The following is a 15,138-nucleotide window of genomic DNA, read 5'->3' as shown; positions in this document are numbered from 1 at the left end:
TTCAGTATCTGCAGCAGTGTCCCAGTCCCACTCACTTCCCAACATGCTCCTATGGGGGCTTTCCAGTTTGTGCCATTGCCCTTCTCCTCCCCAGTCTTTGCCAGGGACTTGTTGCAGGGGGAACCAGGAAGTGCCTGCCCCTCAAAGGGCAGGGGAAGAGGGAAATACTCTCCCCTTGCACTGCAGTTGTCAGATGTGCAAAGAGCATCCCCTGTGTTTTTAGCATGGTAGTGAAGGATACCTCAAGGATTCCCTAGAAAGTGCATGCTAGGGAGAAGACCCATAATCCCTTGCAAGTGACAAGAAATCTCTGAGGGCTTCCTAACTAGAGTACTGGTCTGAGCCCCATGGGGAGTTCAGCAGAACACATGTTCAGTAGAACCTGCCTGCCCCACCTTTTATTAAGGACTGAGGAGGCAGCAGTCAGAACAGGTCCTCTTTGGTTTTGCAGCAATAAAATCAGTCAGCTCATCCCAGCTCAGGGCCCTAGTCTGATGTATCCTATGATTGGGGAGAGGGCTAGCTCAGTGGTTTGAGCATTGGCCTGCTAAACTCAGGGTTGTAAATTCAATCCATGAGGGGGCCACTTGGGGATCAGGGGCAAAAATTGCAGATGGGCCCTGCTTTGAGCAGGGGGTTGGACTAGATGACCTTCTGTGATTCTAAAGATGTCACCTCAGGTAATCTGATGCCATAAACCATTACACTTCATGTGGAGACACCACTTTCTTTTTTACACCAACCTGTAGTTTTATGCTGGAGAGATTTTTGGTTTTGAAAATAAAGGATGGCCAAAGCCCCTCAAACGTTTGAGACAAAGGTCTCCAGTGCTTGCAGGTATTCTACGAACATTACAGTATATTTCAGGAGCATCATAAAGAGGTAGGACAACTGAGCAGAACAGATCTGATCACTTTAAGAAGTTATAATTTGGTGGGACTGTTTCAGAAATCATTGATTTAGGAGAGTTATTGTTCATGGAATCTTAGTTGTTTTTACTCTTGATCTAGCCACAGATATTGTGTTATTTATCTTATTTATTCATTAAAGGGTTTCAAGGGACCTATTCAGTCCTGTTTTAAAAAAAAATCCCATGCACTCTAACACTAACTGCCAAAGCATTTATTTAAGACAAGACCTCCCAGTTGTTTTTCAGGTGGGCTGTGGATCAGCAAAGACAGAGTTTTGGCCGTTACTCAACCCAGTGAAATGCTGTTTAATGGTTCTTCTGAAATACAAAGTTTACTTAATGTCAAAGGATAATAAATTTAACAGTCCTGATAGCCCAAAACCAGAATTATCTAGAAGAGGGCTTTGCGAAGACATTTTGAGCTGAGAAGGAAAGGGAACTGAAGAATGGAACCTAAGCTAACCTAAGCAGTGGCTGGACAAAATGCATTTAAACATGTTTGTGATTAAGTAGAACATTGTTTATGTTCTGTAGATTAAATTAAAACAGGGAGGATTCCCCAAAATCTACATAGGACCTGTGACGGGCGTGTGTAAATTCCACACAGGCAGCCCACGAGGGAGGTTAACTGGAGCCGGAGAGCTCTATAAACCTAACCTGGTACACCTGGAGAGGGTGGTTGGCTGAGGGAGGAAGTCAAAGCAGGAATACATGCAGTGGGAGGAGAGATCTTGGATCGTCTCCTGAGAAGAGAGGGCTGGCAAGAGTCAGGGGAAAGGAAATATATCAAGCGAGGATTAGTTCCTATAGTGGGCCTTAGAAAGGGGCAAGATTTGAGGGGAGCAGCCCTGCAAGTCAGTATTCTGAGAACAGGATGGAGGATTGAGAGGATTTGGAAGAGAGGGTGACATCCCGGGGGGAGAGGGGGGAGACACAGCCTGGGGGCTGCTCTCGGGGACCCTGGCTCCCTGCCCAGGGCAGGTGGAGGGTCTGGGGCTCCCCACAGCAGGCCAAGCTTCCTGGGTGGCTCTTACATGGCCCGGCTCCAGCTTTCAGCATGGCCAGGGGTGGGGCCTCAGGGGGAAGATGAGTCGAGGGGCACAGATGAGTAGCAGGGCTCATGGGGGCCCCTCATTTTTACTGAGGTTCTTGTGCTGTTGTCTGGTAGTATTCTTTTTGTTTGTCACTGCTTGGTGGCGAAGCCAGGACTGAAGAGAAATCCCTGGAGGGGCAGAAGATGTCTGTGTTAAGTATATGTGGGTTTGCCAGTTGTCATGGACATTCTTTGGGATTCAAAGGACATTAGGGACCCAGGAGGAATCTGGCTGGAGGGACAGGTCCTTCACACAGGAGACAGTCTGAAAGGCCATGAGGGGTGAGATGGAATGATTATAGGACCCAATATTGCTCCCATTAAAGTCTAAGAGCAAGTCTTCAGTACACAACTAAGTCAACCTAAGTTACATTGACATACAGCCACCACAGTAATTGAATTGATTTTGCATATCCACACTATGTTCCTTCTGTTGGTGGTATATCCTCACCAGGAGCACTTGTGTAACACCAACAGACCTCAGTCGTTGGCGAGCAAGAATTGAACCTGGGACCTCTGGAGCTTAGTGCATGAGCCTTTACTGCATGAGCTAAAAACCACCTGCTTCTGTGAAGGCTGTAGAGCAGACTCATTAATCTCCCTTTAAGTGGTCTTGGTGTCACTAGATGGGAAAGAACACCACATTCAGGAGGTGTGTGGGTTACACTTGCACCAATTTAACTGCCATTTTGGGACCGTTTCTGAAAGGCAGCAACAGCCAATGTAAGCAACACAGCATCTACACTGACCCTGTCAAACTAACTACATCAACTTAAGCGCTTTGCTCTGGTGGAGGTGTAGTTATTACGTCAGTGTAGTGGGCAAGTTACCTTTGTGGGAGCTACATTTTAGTGTAGACATTTACAGAGCTGGGTCAACATAAGCTGCTTTACATCAGCTTCACTCTGTAGTGTAGACGAAGCCTAAGGCAAAGTTCTGATTGCCTTTTAATAGAGCGAGACTGAACATGGTTTGCTGGTGGGTCTTTGCTGGCATAACCCTGCACAGATCCTTGTGCAGGGCTCTGGAAATGGAAAGTCAGCAGGGAAAGAGATTACAGTGGTGCAAAGGATGAAAGTCTTAGTTGTATCAGGAGTGTTATCACTATGTTTCTCTGTGTTCTCATTTTCTTAGAAGCTGCTTATAGAAGGAAAAGGGCTCAAAATACTTAATCAGCTAAAGCTTGTCACTTCCAATGGTCTTGTTCAGCTAAGCTCTCTGACAACTCTATCAGCAAATTAAGTGGAGTTTCTAACCTCTGGATTTGTGCCAAGACCTGAGGCAGGGGATGAGGAAGGTCCTGTGAGCATTGTCCCAGAGGTAGGCAATGCCTCTGGGAGTGCTGGAGGCAGAGGTTCCGTATAACTATTGGTCGTGAGGGGGGCACAATTTAAAGGTTTGGGGGGGGGGGCATGTGACTATCCCATACATCGCCGCTGGCTCTAGAACAGAGGTTTCAAACTGTGGGGAGCACCCCCTAGGGGACACGGAGGAATGATCGGGGGGGTGAGCGGTAATGCCAGGCAGCTTGTGCTGGCCCCACTTGAGGAGAGAGCACCAGCTCCACCTCCTGACTCACCTGAGAACAGTGGTGGGCAACCTGCGGCCCGGGGCTGGCTGCCACTTCCCGCAGCCCCCATTGGCTGGGAATGGCGAACTACGGCCTCTGGGAGCTGCGGGCGGTCATGCCTGGGGACGGTCAATGCAAACGAACTGTCTCATGGCCCACCAGTGGATTACCCTGACAGGCTGCAGGTTGCCCACCACTGCCTTAGAAACTGTTGCTAAATGGAAGGCAGGGCAAGCCCCACTGCAGTGGTAGGGGAGCAGTTTCCCATGGGCAGAGCCTCTGCTATAGCAGTGGGAGAGCAGCCTCTGCCCTGGGAAGAAGCAGCAGGAAGCACTGGGACTTCAGCAGCAGGAAATGAGAAGCAGCCCGTGTAGCCAGGGGTGGGGCTCAATTTGCCGCCAACCACCCTGCTGCTTCCTCCCTCCCTATGCTGCATGGTCACACAGTGAATGCTACTGCCAGGAGGAGCACCTGAGATTTGAAGTAAATTCTTTGTATGTTCTGAATAGTTATTTTCCTTTAGCTCCATCATCGGTAGTAGTTTTGATGAGCATTAATTGTATGCTGCTGCCCCGTTCTCTAAACATACAAGTTATGTTGGAGTTACAAAGCATCCATTAGAAGGGCTAACCATGTTATAAGTTTACAGAGCACAGTCAAAGAATCCTTCCTGCTGCCTAGTTTTTATTCAAAAACTTGGGAAAATATTTCCCTAAAGTATCTGTATTCCAAGGGCAGGATCTTCAGCTGATATACATCAACACGGCTCTGTGGAATTATGCCTGTTTACACCAGCTGAGGATCTGGCCCATCATTTTTAAGTGCTTTTCATGTGCCTGGCTATAGAATGTGAAAGAAACTATTTGGAATGTGTCCATGTTGCTCATTGATGAGTGTAGGTGAAGCATTAAGCAGAAAGTATGGATAGCATGAGATAGTCACAGCTCTAGGCATTGGGAGGCATGAACTTCAGCCAAAGGTCTCTAATCCCTAGGGGCATGATTATCTTATGATAACTGCAATTCCTACAGTCTTTCTTTTGCAGGGGGAGCATCTATACTTTGAGGGTGGACAAAACCAATGGCACTGGCATTTTAGAGTGTTTAATCCTTTGGCTGGACTGAGCAATTCATGAAATGAGCCTCATATTCTTTCAAAACGCCCAGTAGGAGTCTATCAGAGTGTTCCTCCAAGCACACTGATCGTATTTAGAAAAAATGTGATAGTTTTGACAGCTGGAGTTTTTGTATCAAGCACCAGATGATGGTATCTCCTCCCCCCCGCCCCCCGCCCGCAGGAAATCTGGAGTGACCCAGGGAGCAGGGTTCAGAGAATTAGGCAGGTTCCTAATTGAAAGGTCGAGTCAGCATTCCTCTCAGTGCATGACTAGGCTTTTTCCACAGTGCAGCACTGCTTCTGTGCTAACTTCAGTACAGGCAGTATGCAACACTAATATTCTCTGGGTTCCTCAAACTTGTGCGAATTGTGCTACATTTCAGCTGTTTACAGCTGACCTCATTGTTTAGAAGAGGTGATTTTATTCTGGCTAAGACCCATCCTTGAAACTTGACTTCTGACAAACTAGAAGTAAGGGAAGAAGAATATTCACTCACTGTAAAGTACTTGTTTGCTGTTAACCTAGCAAAGACCTTTGGTTCCCAGCCTAGTATGGCTAATTCTAAGTTGCTCTCCTTTTAACTTCTGGTAAAACTTTGCAAGAGGCTTTTATCTTACCCTTTGAATATGACTCTGATGCTGGAATGATAGTCCTGGAGTCTCTGAGAAATTTCTTGAGGTGCAAGCACAGAATTCTGTTTATCCACAGAATTGGTGTGTGTGTGGTGGGAGGATGTCAGTAAAAGCTTTCCTCACCCCATCTGCCAATGTCCCTTAAAACCTGATTGGAAGGACTCCCGCTAAGCAGAAGAACAAAAGTTGCCATGTCCATTCATGCTGGTTATTGCCAATTGTTATAGGAATATCTGTCCAAAGAACTGAACCAAACAACTAACTCATTTCAAATGCAACAGCAGCTGGATGGCAGGATTTTCAGACATTCCCTAACTGGTTCAGATTTGAAGCTCAGGACAAAATGCTTGAACTACCCTGTCCCTTGTTTTATTTTATTCTGTTAATAAAAACCTACCAGATTTCTTTTGCAATAAACCAACTATATTATGAAAAGTGCATACATTTCAATCTACTGCTCATACACCATGGAAATGGAATTCGCCACCACAAGACCTATACACCATGTAACCCCTATTCCTAAAGTGGAATTAAATAATGTATATGCTTGTGATGGTCCTCTGCTGAGAGATGAGTTTTACTCAGAACGACCTTATTGATGAAAATAATAAGTAAAGGATGAATTATTCTGAGCTGGTACCATATGCAATTTGTGCACTTCCTCACCCCCCTTTCATTTTGGTTACATTTAACAGTGTGTTACCCCTTCTTAGCATATTTTATATCATTGAGTAATGCCAAGAATGACATCACCTGCCATTAAAAATGTTTCACGTTCTCAATTGTAAACATTCATATTGCTCAGTTTCCAGATGTAAAATCAATGATTTCCAAAGACATTCTCAGTTCACGTGCTTTTTCCTAAACTTTTCTTCCCCCCCCCCCCATAATAAAGCATATTTAATGAATCTCCTTGCAGAGCGGTAGATTGAAATGATGGTCCAGCATGAATTTCTGATTTCTGTCCACCACTCAGAATGCAGTTTCTCCCCTTTTTGGCAGCACTAGTGAAGAATGAACTGTTCTGCTAAGGGATCACTTTGAGGCAGTATGATGGCGCAGTCAGTATGGCCTAGTGGTCAGTCCACCTGCCATGTGGCATGGCCCTTTAAGGATCCAACAGAGGGAGACCTAAGGGGGATAGAGCTAGAGGGGAAGTAGCTCAGGGAATGAAGTGATTGGAGTAGGAATCCTATCACTCCTCCTTTAAGAGCCCAGAACAGCCAGGAGCCTTGCAGAGAGGGTAGGGCAAGGTTCCCCCTCTTACCCAATCAATAAAGAATGAGCAGGGGAAAGGGGCCACTATAAATGCTGCCTGCTCCCTCATAACAGGGCAGGTGCCTGTAGACAACTGAGAGTAAGGAGGCTTCTGTGGGGCCCTGAGTTAACATGGGGGAGACAGCAGTAGGGGAAGGTCTGCAAGCTGAACCCTCCCAGCCTGAGGCTAAAAGGACTGATTTGGGGGGAAAGGTCAGCTAGGTTGAAAAGCTGCTTGAGGCTCTGCTTATGGCCTGAAGTCTAACTCCTGCTCGGAGGAGGAGAGCTAGGAGGCTCCTGTATAAAGGTGAGGGACAGAGGGATTGATTGAATACAGCCTGGCTCTGGGAGGAGGGCTGGGGCCTCCTGAACCATGGAGAAAACTGACCAGGACTTTTATATGGACCCAGAGAGGCTAAACAAGTGATATACCTCTATAGGAATGAATAAATCCCACCCTGTAAAGAGGCATATGTTGGAACTGTGAATAAACCAGATTCCACAAAGAGTCTCACCTGATCTAGGTAGTTGTTGGAAAAGACCCAACGGAGGATGAGTGCATGCAGGCCCACAGCAGGCTGCAAGAGTGCGAGCTGGAGAGGCATGCCTTCGTGACAGGTAGTTTTACATATAGGAGATGATCACCCAATGGATCAGGTATTATATAGGATTGTGTGACTGTTCATGGGTTTAAATGGATATAAACTTATAATTGGTTTATTCAGCAAATCTCACCACTTTTCTTGTTCATGGAATATCCACGAACAGATGGTGACTTTTCTCAAACGTAGTCATTATTGAAATTGATGTTTTTATATCAGCGATGTGCTATTCCAGCACTGAAATTTGACCTTTGTTGCTTAGTTGCCATTAGCCGGACAAGCCACATCGTATTGCTACTGTTCCCTGGCTGGAACAGTCTTAAGACTGTTTATGTTGCAAAGGCTCCTGGAAGATGATGAATTTAAAATATGCAAGCTTAAAATTAACTTCTGCAAGCATTTGTGCTAGCAAAACTCTGTTATAAGAATATTTATGCAAAGCAAACCCCCAAGAGGTACAAATACAGCTGAAGTGAAATTGTTTAAAAATTAGAATAGATATTTGTTTTACTGTACTATTTGCCCTGCTCTGCCTAGGTCCTACTAGAAACCTCCAAGTGCAGTTCAGGGGCTCATTGTAATCACCTCTCAGAATTGTGTTAGCATAACAAAGCACATAAACCTTATCTGAAAAAAGTGAAAAACTGGAAGTAGAAGAGACAAATGATTTCTCAATCCACATTTTGCTCTGAGAGTACTAAGTCTCTGACCTGTGTACAGGTATAATGGATTCCGATACGGCTATCTTGAGTGAGGGAGTACTGAGGGGTGTTATCCAAACAGATTTTGTTTCAAGTACCACAGTGAGAAGCAGTGCTCTTGAAAAGATGTAATTCAGAGTAACACCACAATACTGGATCAGAGAAAGGCCAGATAGTTCAGTAACTGAATAATCCAGAGACTTCTGAATGTACTATTGTCCAGTACTATACAATTTCTTCCAATTAGAGGGTCTCATTTGTAGCAAAATAAGCCACAGAAAGAGATGCAGGGGGCGAGAGGGTAGAAGGTGAAGAAAAGGGAAAAAGTGGTTTCTGCCATGAGCTGTCCTAAGAGTTGGGGCTATGTATTGTCAGTTGGTCACCATATAGAGCAATTGCACACAAACCCAAACTAAATGTAGTTCCATAATTTCCCTTGATGACTTAGCTATCCACAAGTTCATAACAGCCTCAGCGCAGAACAAGCACACCCATGAATGAGTTACTCTTTCCTTTATACAGCTTGGACCTTCAATCTTCAGATTCCAGGAACAGGTAATCTGCAGACAGGGGGCCATTCCTCAGACCTTGGTTCCAAAAGGCTGAGTTTTTGCATGAAGTAGTGGGGAGGAATTTGCATTCACCTCCCCCTAGATATTTCCCAGCAAATCCACTTTGCACAGATTTCCCTACAAAACCATTCTTGTCTGCCCCATTGTTCAGTATAGTCCTTTGCCCAAGCCCACAACAATACACAACCTTTGCATTTAATACAATACACACCAGACATACTTAAATTTTATTCAATAAGGTTTTCCAGGGATATTGCAGGAAATTGTCATATGTCCCATACAGCACAGTGTTTAATATCTTCAGGGCAGGGGGTCTTGTCTTTTTACTTGCCTATAAAGTGCCATGCCCCACAATGGGATCGTATAAATAACAGGAATATTTAAAGCATTTTTAAAATTAAAGTTATAAGCATGTTGAACATTAGTTAAAATTAAAGACTCCAGCCACTCCCTCTTAAGACAATAATCATTCACAATACTGTGCTTTCAAAGCGGATATACACAAGAAAAGCTTTCTAAAGCTTGAAGCTTTAGAACTGTAGCCCCAGCTTATGGCAAAGGTGAAAAATCCATTTTACAACATACACAGGCAAATGACAAAATGGCTGGGATCCATTCCTGAGAGACTGGCACTATAAATGATGTCTTAGCTCAAAGACAGATCCACCAGATTAACTGTAGTAGCGGAGCGCCACATGCTCAGTTGAACTGTGTATGTATTAGAGATCAGTTCAAATAGTACCTAAAATTCACCACTCCCTTTTCCAAATTTAGATAAGGGGGAGATAGGCGTCATGCCCAAATTTGACCCTGTATTTTGGGGACTGGGTCAGATCCAAAATAGAAAGTTTGGGTTTTCTGGCTCTGGTTCAGGTACAATCCAGACAGCAGATTTTGCAATATTTCAATATTTTGGTCTGAAATTTTATTGGTACAGGGCCCAAGAGTTTGACATTGATGAATTTGATCCCAAACCTGAATTTGAAATCTGATTGGATTGTACTCCACATCCTTGGCAGATCTCAAATGTAGAGGTATGCAGAAATCATGTTCTCAGTTGGCAAGTTTGTCAACCATTTTCCCAGTTCCAGTTGCATGAAGTTTGCACCTGCTGAACTATATATGAATTTCAGGTTCAAAACCTCCCCAAACTCAAAGCAAAACTCAGCCAAATCTAGGGTGACCAGATGTCCCAATTTTTTAGGATTTTGTCCTGATTTTGGGATCTTTTTCTTATATAGGCTCCTATTACCCCCCACCCCCCGTCCCGATTTTTCACACTTACTGTCTGGTCACCCTAGCCAAATCCACCAAATTCTGCCAGGATGTGTGTTAAAACCATGTAAAATCATGAAGTGTCTGATGGTTTGCCTCAGTCTAGTTCACTTGTATCATGGCTGAGTTTCATTAAGCTAGTTGGACTCTTTTTAAACCTGACTCAGGTGTCCAGCATCTACCCTGCATAACATTTTCAAAAAGCTTTCTTGTATGGAGATTTGTTTCCTTGCACCACCTGGTGGGTGTTATCTGTATGTACAGCAGCAGTCCAAAAAGAGCTAGCTAGACCTGTTTGCTGTATTGTGACTACTTCCATTGGCTTGCAGCATGCATATGATCTTGTGATAACGCAGAAGATAACACCTGTCATCAGGGTAGTTAATAATGTAAAATGACACAAATCTCTCTGGTATGACAGAAATCCTGCTTTTTGCTTCAGATTGCTAGTCCATCACTCTGATCACAGACCTCTTCACAGAAGCATATGGAGAGTGAAAAATCAAATCAGACATTACTGTATTTATAAGAGGAAAAAGAATTCAGTAAAGGCTTAACATGTGCTTTAATCAAGATAGTCTATAAAGCCTGCCAGAGTTACATGCCAACTAACAGAAACTTTTGACCCTGATTATTTGGCTTAATTGCATCTTGGCACTTGAATAAAATGCAGGCTCAGCAGTACAGTGAAGGCAACTGATTGGATCAGATTTTTAAAAGTTTTTGGAGGAGGCCAACCACTCTGTTAGATGATTAAAAAACTCTTATCCCCAGAAGTGTGTAACAAACATGTCAATTATTCAGCTTTAAAATATAGGTCAGGAATAGTCTGAGCATAAAAGGTAAAAGATTGTGAATTTAAAAGTAAATCTAAATCAACGTTTTCTCCATGGGACAGTGTGGCATCAAGGAATTGGTCTTTATTCTCAGGTCAGGAACCCTTGCCGTCAGTGACCAACATGACAATATTTAGTTTTAACACGTAAATGGTAGGAAGTAGCAGCTCTGTGAGGACCCTAATAATAAAAGTCTACAAACTCTGATGCCAGATTCTAACACACCCCAGTGTAAACCCAGACTACCCTCATTGGAGTTGAAGGAGAAATTTCTGGGTTTACATCAGTGTGAGTCTGGTTTGGCTTAGTGTAATCAAATGCCAGGATACTGTATGTCTAAGTTTTGACAAACTCTGTGTTATTACAAAAAGTCATTCTCCATTTCAGGACTCTAGGGCCAATTCTGCATCCCACTCTGGTCTTTTTATGCTACTCTTGCAGTGTAAGGGGGCCATAAACCCAGTGGAACCAAACCAGCCCTCAGGGAACACTTCCAGTTTAAGTTGCAGAGCCAGCCAAATGGCTCAACACCAGCTCTTTGAATAGGGAACCTGCCAGGGAGAGGAGACCATTAAGGCCGGGGTAACTTAGAGCAGCAATTGGACTGCTCTGCCTTATGCCATGGATCAGGCAGACCTCCTTGGCAACTCCATGACGCAGAGATTGAAAAGTGGCTTAAAGCTCATCCTCCCCGCCCCCACATACATTCCTGCACCAAGTGAGGCTTGGGCACAATAGAAAATCAACCCTTTCTCCTTCTCTGATCAGTTAAGTTTGATAGGACGCAAATAGGAGAATTTTGTTCAAAGTTAAAAACTATCTCTCAGCTTTCATTGAACATCATTCCTGATGCTGCATGCCAAGCCTAATCCTCACCTGACAATCAGTGAGGGGGAAAGGAGCAGGACCTCACACCATGAAAATCCGTCCCTAGTACGTAAGGTTTTCCTATGAAATGTCCTGCCATGAACTATAAAGGAGGGCTTTTTCCAAAGTCTGAGAAAATATTTCTTCCTGCTTCTTTGGAATTCTAATGTCCTTGGCATGCCAGCCAGAGCCTCATCTGACAGAAAATGGCACACAGATATGGCTCAATTTTTCTGCCTTTTTGGAAGAAGCCTTTGAGAATCTTTTAAAAAAAAAAATAATAATAATCAATGCATATATTGGAGAACAAAGAGCAAGGTAATGGTCTTGATAATGTTTGATGTTTGTATCTGGGCCAAATCTTACTCATGGAAAATGCGTGTTGAACTCAACTGTGAGGAATGCGGGGTTATCCCCAGAAGAGGTACATTACTAAAATATCAATGTACATTTAATTTTTTTTATTGCACATATATGTACTCCTGCACCTTTATAGGCCCTGGCCAATGACAGGAAAATACATTTGATGTAGAACACAGATACAGGGCAGTATAGGGACTAGAGTCTAGGAAGACCTAGAGTTAGGCCAAAAATCCAAAAGATGGATTCAGGTTTCAAACATGTGTTCAGAGCTGGGATTGTATTTGGCCCCTTATGAAGCCAGGCCATTTCTAAAATTCACATCTAGATCTGAGTTCAGGGCTTTGGTTCAGGCCCCTCTCCAGTAAGAACACACTATCTGTTATAGCAGTCATGCATGGACTTAGGAACTGCCTCCTTTGATCCGTGATTAATTGCTCATGTCTTGATAGTCATATGAATAGGTCATGGCTCAGAAGTCGTCAACACTTTTTATTTGAATTCTTTTGATTTATCCAGTGTCAATCCCAGGCTCTAGGCACATGAAAACATTTAAAACACACAAGTTGCTCCAAAATTGTAAATCATCACTGCATTTAGCTAATTATCAGACTGCCTGGTAACAGTCCACCAGACCATGAGACTCTACAAGGGCATTCTGAGACCATACCACCTAAGAACCTGCATCTTTTCCCAAATGCAATCATTTTTTACATTCTTCCAGTAACTGTCCATTTACTCCAGTTTATTCACATGAGAATGGATTACCTAGTTCCAGTGCTTTGATGCAGTCTTAAAACCTTTACCTCATTTTCACAACAATGCTCAAAAGGAGAACCCTCTCTTCATAAATTAAGCTGTTTCTGTGACCTGAATATCATGTAGCCCTCAGTCATTAATGATATCTGTGTGAAACCTTCATCTCTGTGGCCAATTTGTTACACTCCTACAGCTTAAAATGATGGCATAGAAGAGAATGATTAGATAATGCACATTCCAACTTTCTCACCTCTGCCAGCTCTGTTGTGGGCAAAAGCAAAGAGGCCAGAGTCAAGCCCCTCTCCCCCACCCATTTTTTATGTATATTTTATTTTAAACCATTTTGAAGCCAAGAATGTAAAGATCAACCAATTGCAAACATGCTGGTAACATTTTGTTTTACATCGCTCTATAAATATACTTATTGCTGTTTAAACTGTGGACTGAATAGATTGTAAAGTCATAAGAAATACATTGTTCTGCAGGACATAGAGAAATAATTATATGAACAAAGACTGGAACACTTTCTTCTCTGGGTAAAGTTTAAGTTTCATATGAATTTAGGAATGCCAGAGATATAGATCGACCACGGTCGTTATCCTGGTCTGTGACACCAGATGCTTCAGAGGAAGGTACAGAAAATCCATAATGGGTCATTATGTAATAACGTGACCATGAGGGAAAATTTTTCCTGATCCCAAGAAGATAGTGGTATTAAGACCCACGGTGATGCTGGAAGTGACATTCTTTGGATGACAAATAAAACATGAATCTCTGACTCCAGTCTTTAATAGTGCCCAGGAGTTAGGTTTGTAATGGTCCCCATTTTGCCTACTCACATTTTGGGGCCCTCTGGGTTGTTTCAGGCAGGAGAAGACATTGGTGATGGAGTATAGTGCGTTGATGCAATCTTTGTTTATTTGCCAAGATGTACAAAGTCTTGTTTTCCCCCCTACCACAGGAGGAAACAAAGAACAGGAGACAGTGTAATGCCGATAGATCCCAGTTGTCAGTGGGCAGGATTGAACTAGGGTTTTCTGGAGCTCAGTGCATGAGCCTCTACTCTGCATGAGCTAAAAGCCAACTGCCCTAAACTAAGGCTGCCGAGCAGACTCAATTAATCTCTATGTGGCTCTCAGTGCTACTAGAGGGGACAGACCACCACCCCCAGGAGGTGTGTGGGTTACAACCAGCTTCCTTGCTCACAGCGCCAAATTCTTTCAGCCAGCTTGTTCTGGGTGTGTGTGTGTCTGGTTTCCCTTTTTGCTTCTCTCAGTGGTCCTTTCCGCTTGTGCAGCGTTGTCTCCTCTCTCCATTTCCACCCGCCATTCCACCATACACTCACTCTCACTCCAAGACAATACCCTGTGAAGCCCTCTGCCTTCAAAGTGCAAAAATACTGGGCACAGGCTTCTTGCACACCCTCTTTCTTAGCTAGGGCTGCTTAGCTGTCTCTGACAGCTATCTTAAATATGGGTAGAGGTTTCAGTAGTTTAGATGAGGTTTGACCAAACCAAGCACTGTAATGGAGTAAGAGATGCAGGCTTTGTATCATTGCCCTAGAGGCAGGTCAGCCTGATGGCGCTCACGACGGCATTCTCCAGATGGTGATATGAATGAGATGCCTGGATGCACGGTTGGTATCACTCTCATGCACTGCTCTTTTGGAATGTTGTATGCATGATCTGTAAGAGGGATATACCAACAACAGAAAAGCTGGAAATGAAAAACTGAACATGCAAGTGATGTGCACGGAGAGAAAAGGGTAGAGGGTGGTAAAGAGGATTCAGACATGTTTTGATGGGAAGACTATTGTGACACTCTGTAGCTTGGGGAACACCCAGCATAGCCATGTTTCAGCCTTGTAAAATGATTGTGTGTAGCCATGCAAAGTTTGTCATGACTGGTGTCTCGGAAGGCTCAGGATGCACTGAGCATTGTTGTTACAGCAGTTATAAGTAATGTTATAGTTATAATTTCATGCATATAGGTTATGAGGCTGAAAATGTGTCTTCACGCTTAAAATGAAGCCCAGGCAAAAACTCTCCAGAGCAGAAAGGCAGTACACACCTCAGCAGGGCATGTATGGGACAAACCCAGCCCAGCCTCACAGGAAACAAAGGACGCTGGCCTCACAGGAACAAAAGGATTCTCAAGTGAGTCACCCCTTTTCCTTTGGCCAGTTTGGGACTGACGATGAGGTAATGCTCACCTACTCTGAAGGGGGGCAAAGCCAAGAGGGAAGAAAGAAGATATAAAAGGGAGAGACATTTGCCATGCTCTCTCTCTCTCTCCCACCTACATCTACAGACACCACACCAAGCGACTGAAGTGCTGATCAAAGGACAGCAACCAGCCAGCCTGTGGTGAGAAGCATCTAAGTTTGTAAGGGTGTTGAAAGTATTAAGATCAGCTTGAATTGTTTTGGCTTTTATTTCATTTGACCAAATCTGACTTAGTTTTAGACTTATAATCACTTAAAATCTATTTTTATAGTTAATAAATTTGTTTGTTTGTTTTAGCTGAAAGCCGTGTGTTTGGTTTGAAGCATGTCAGAGGCTCCCCTTCGGGATAACAGCCTGGTACA

General features: G+C 43.8%; 1 long non-coding RNA gene across 1 annotated transcript; it reads left to right on the top strand.

Annotated features, from left to right (window-relative positions):
- Positions 1–496: 496 nt before the first annotated feature.
- On the top strand, positions 497–4,725 carry LOC122458444. The gene is made up of 3 exons (XR_006278493.1): positions 497–670; positions 798–807; positions 4,715–4,725. It is a non-coding gene; the product is annotated as an uncharacterized LOC122458444 (long non-coding RNA).
- The last annotated feature ends 10,413 nt before the right edge of the window (positions 4,726–15,138 follow it).

The sequence above is a fragment of the Dermochelys coriacea genome, chromosome 2, assembly GCF_009764565.3.
Source record: "Dermochelys coriacea isolate rDerCor1 chromosome 2, rDerCor1.pri.v4, whole genome shotgun sequence".
NCBI lineage: Eukaryota > Metazoa > Chordata > Testudines > Dermochelyidae > Dermochelys > Dermochelys coriacea.
Note: the sequence above shows the minus strand (reverse complement) of the source record. Positions and strands in the feature narration are given on the sequence as shown.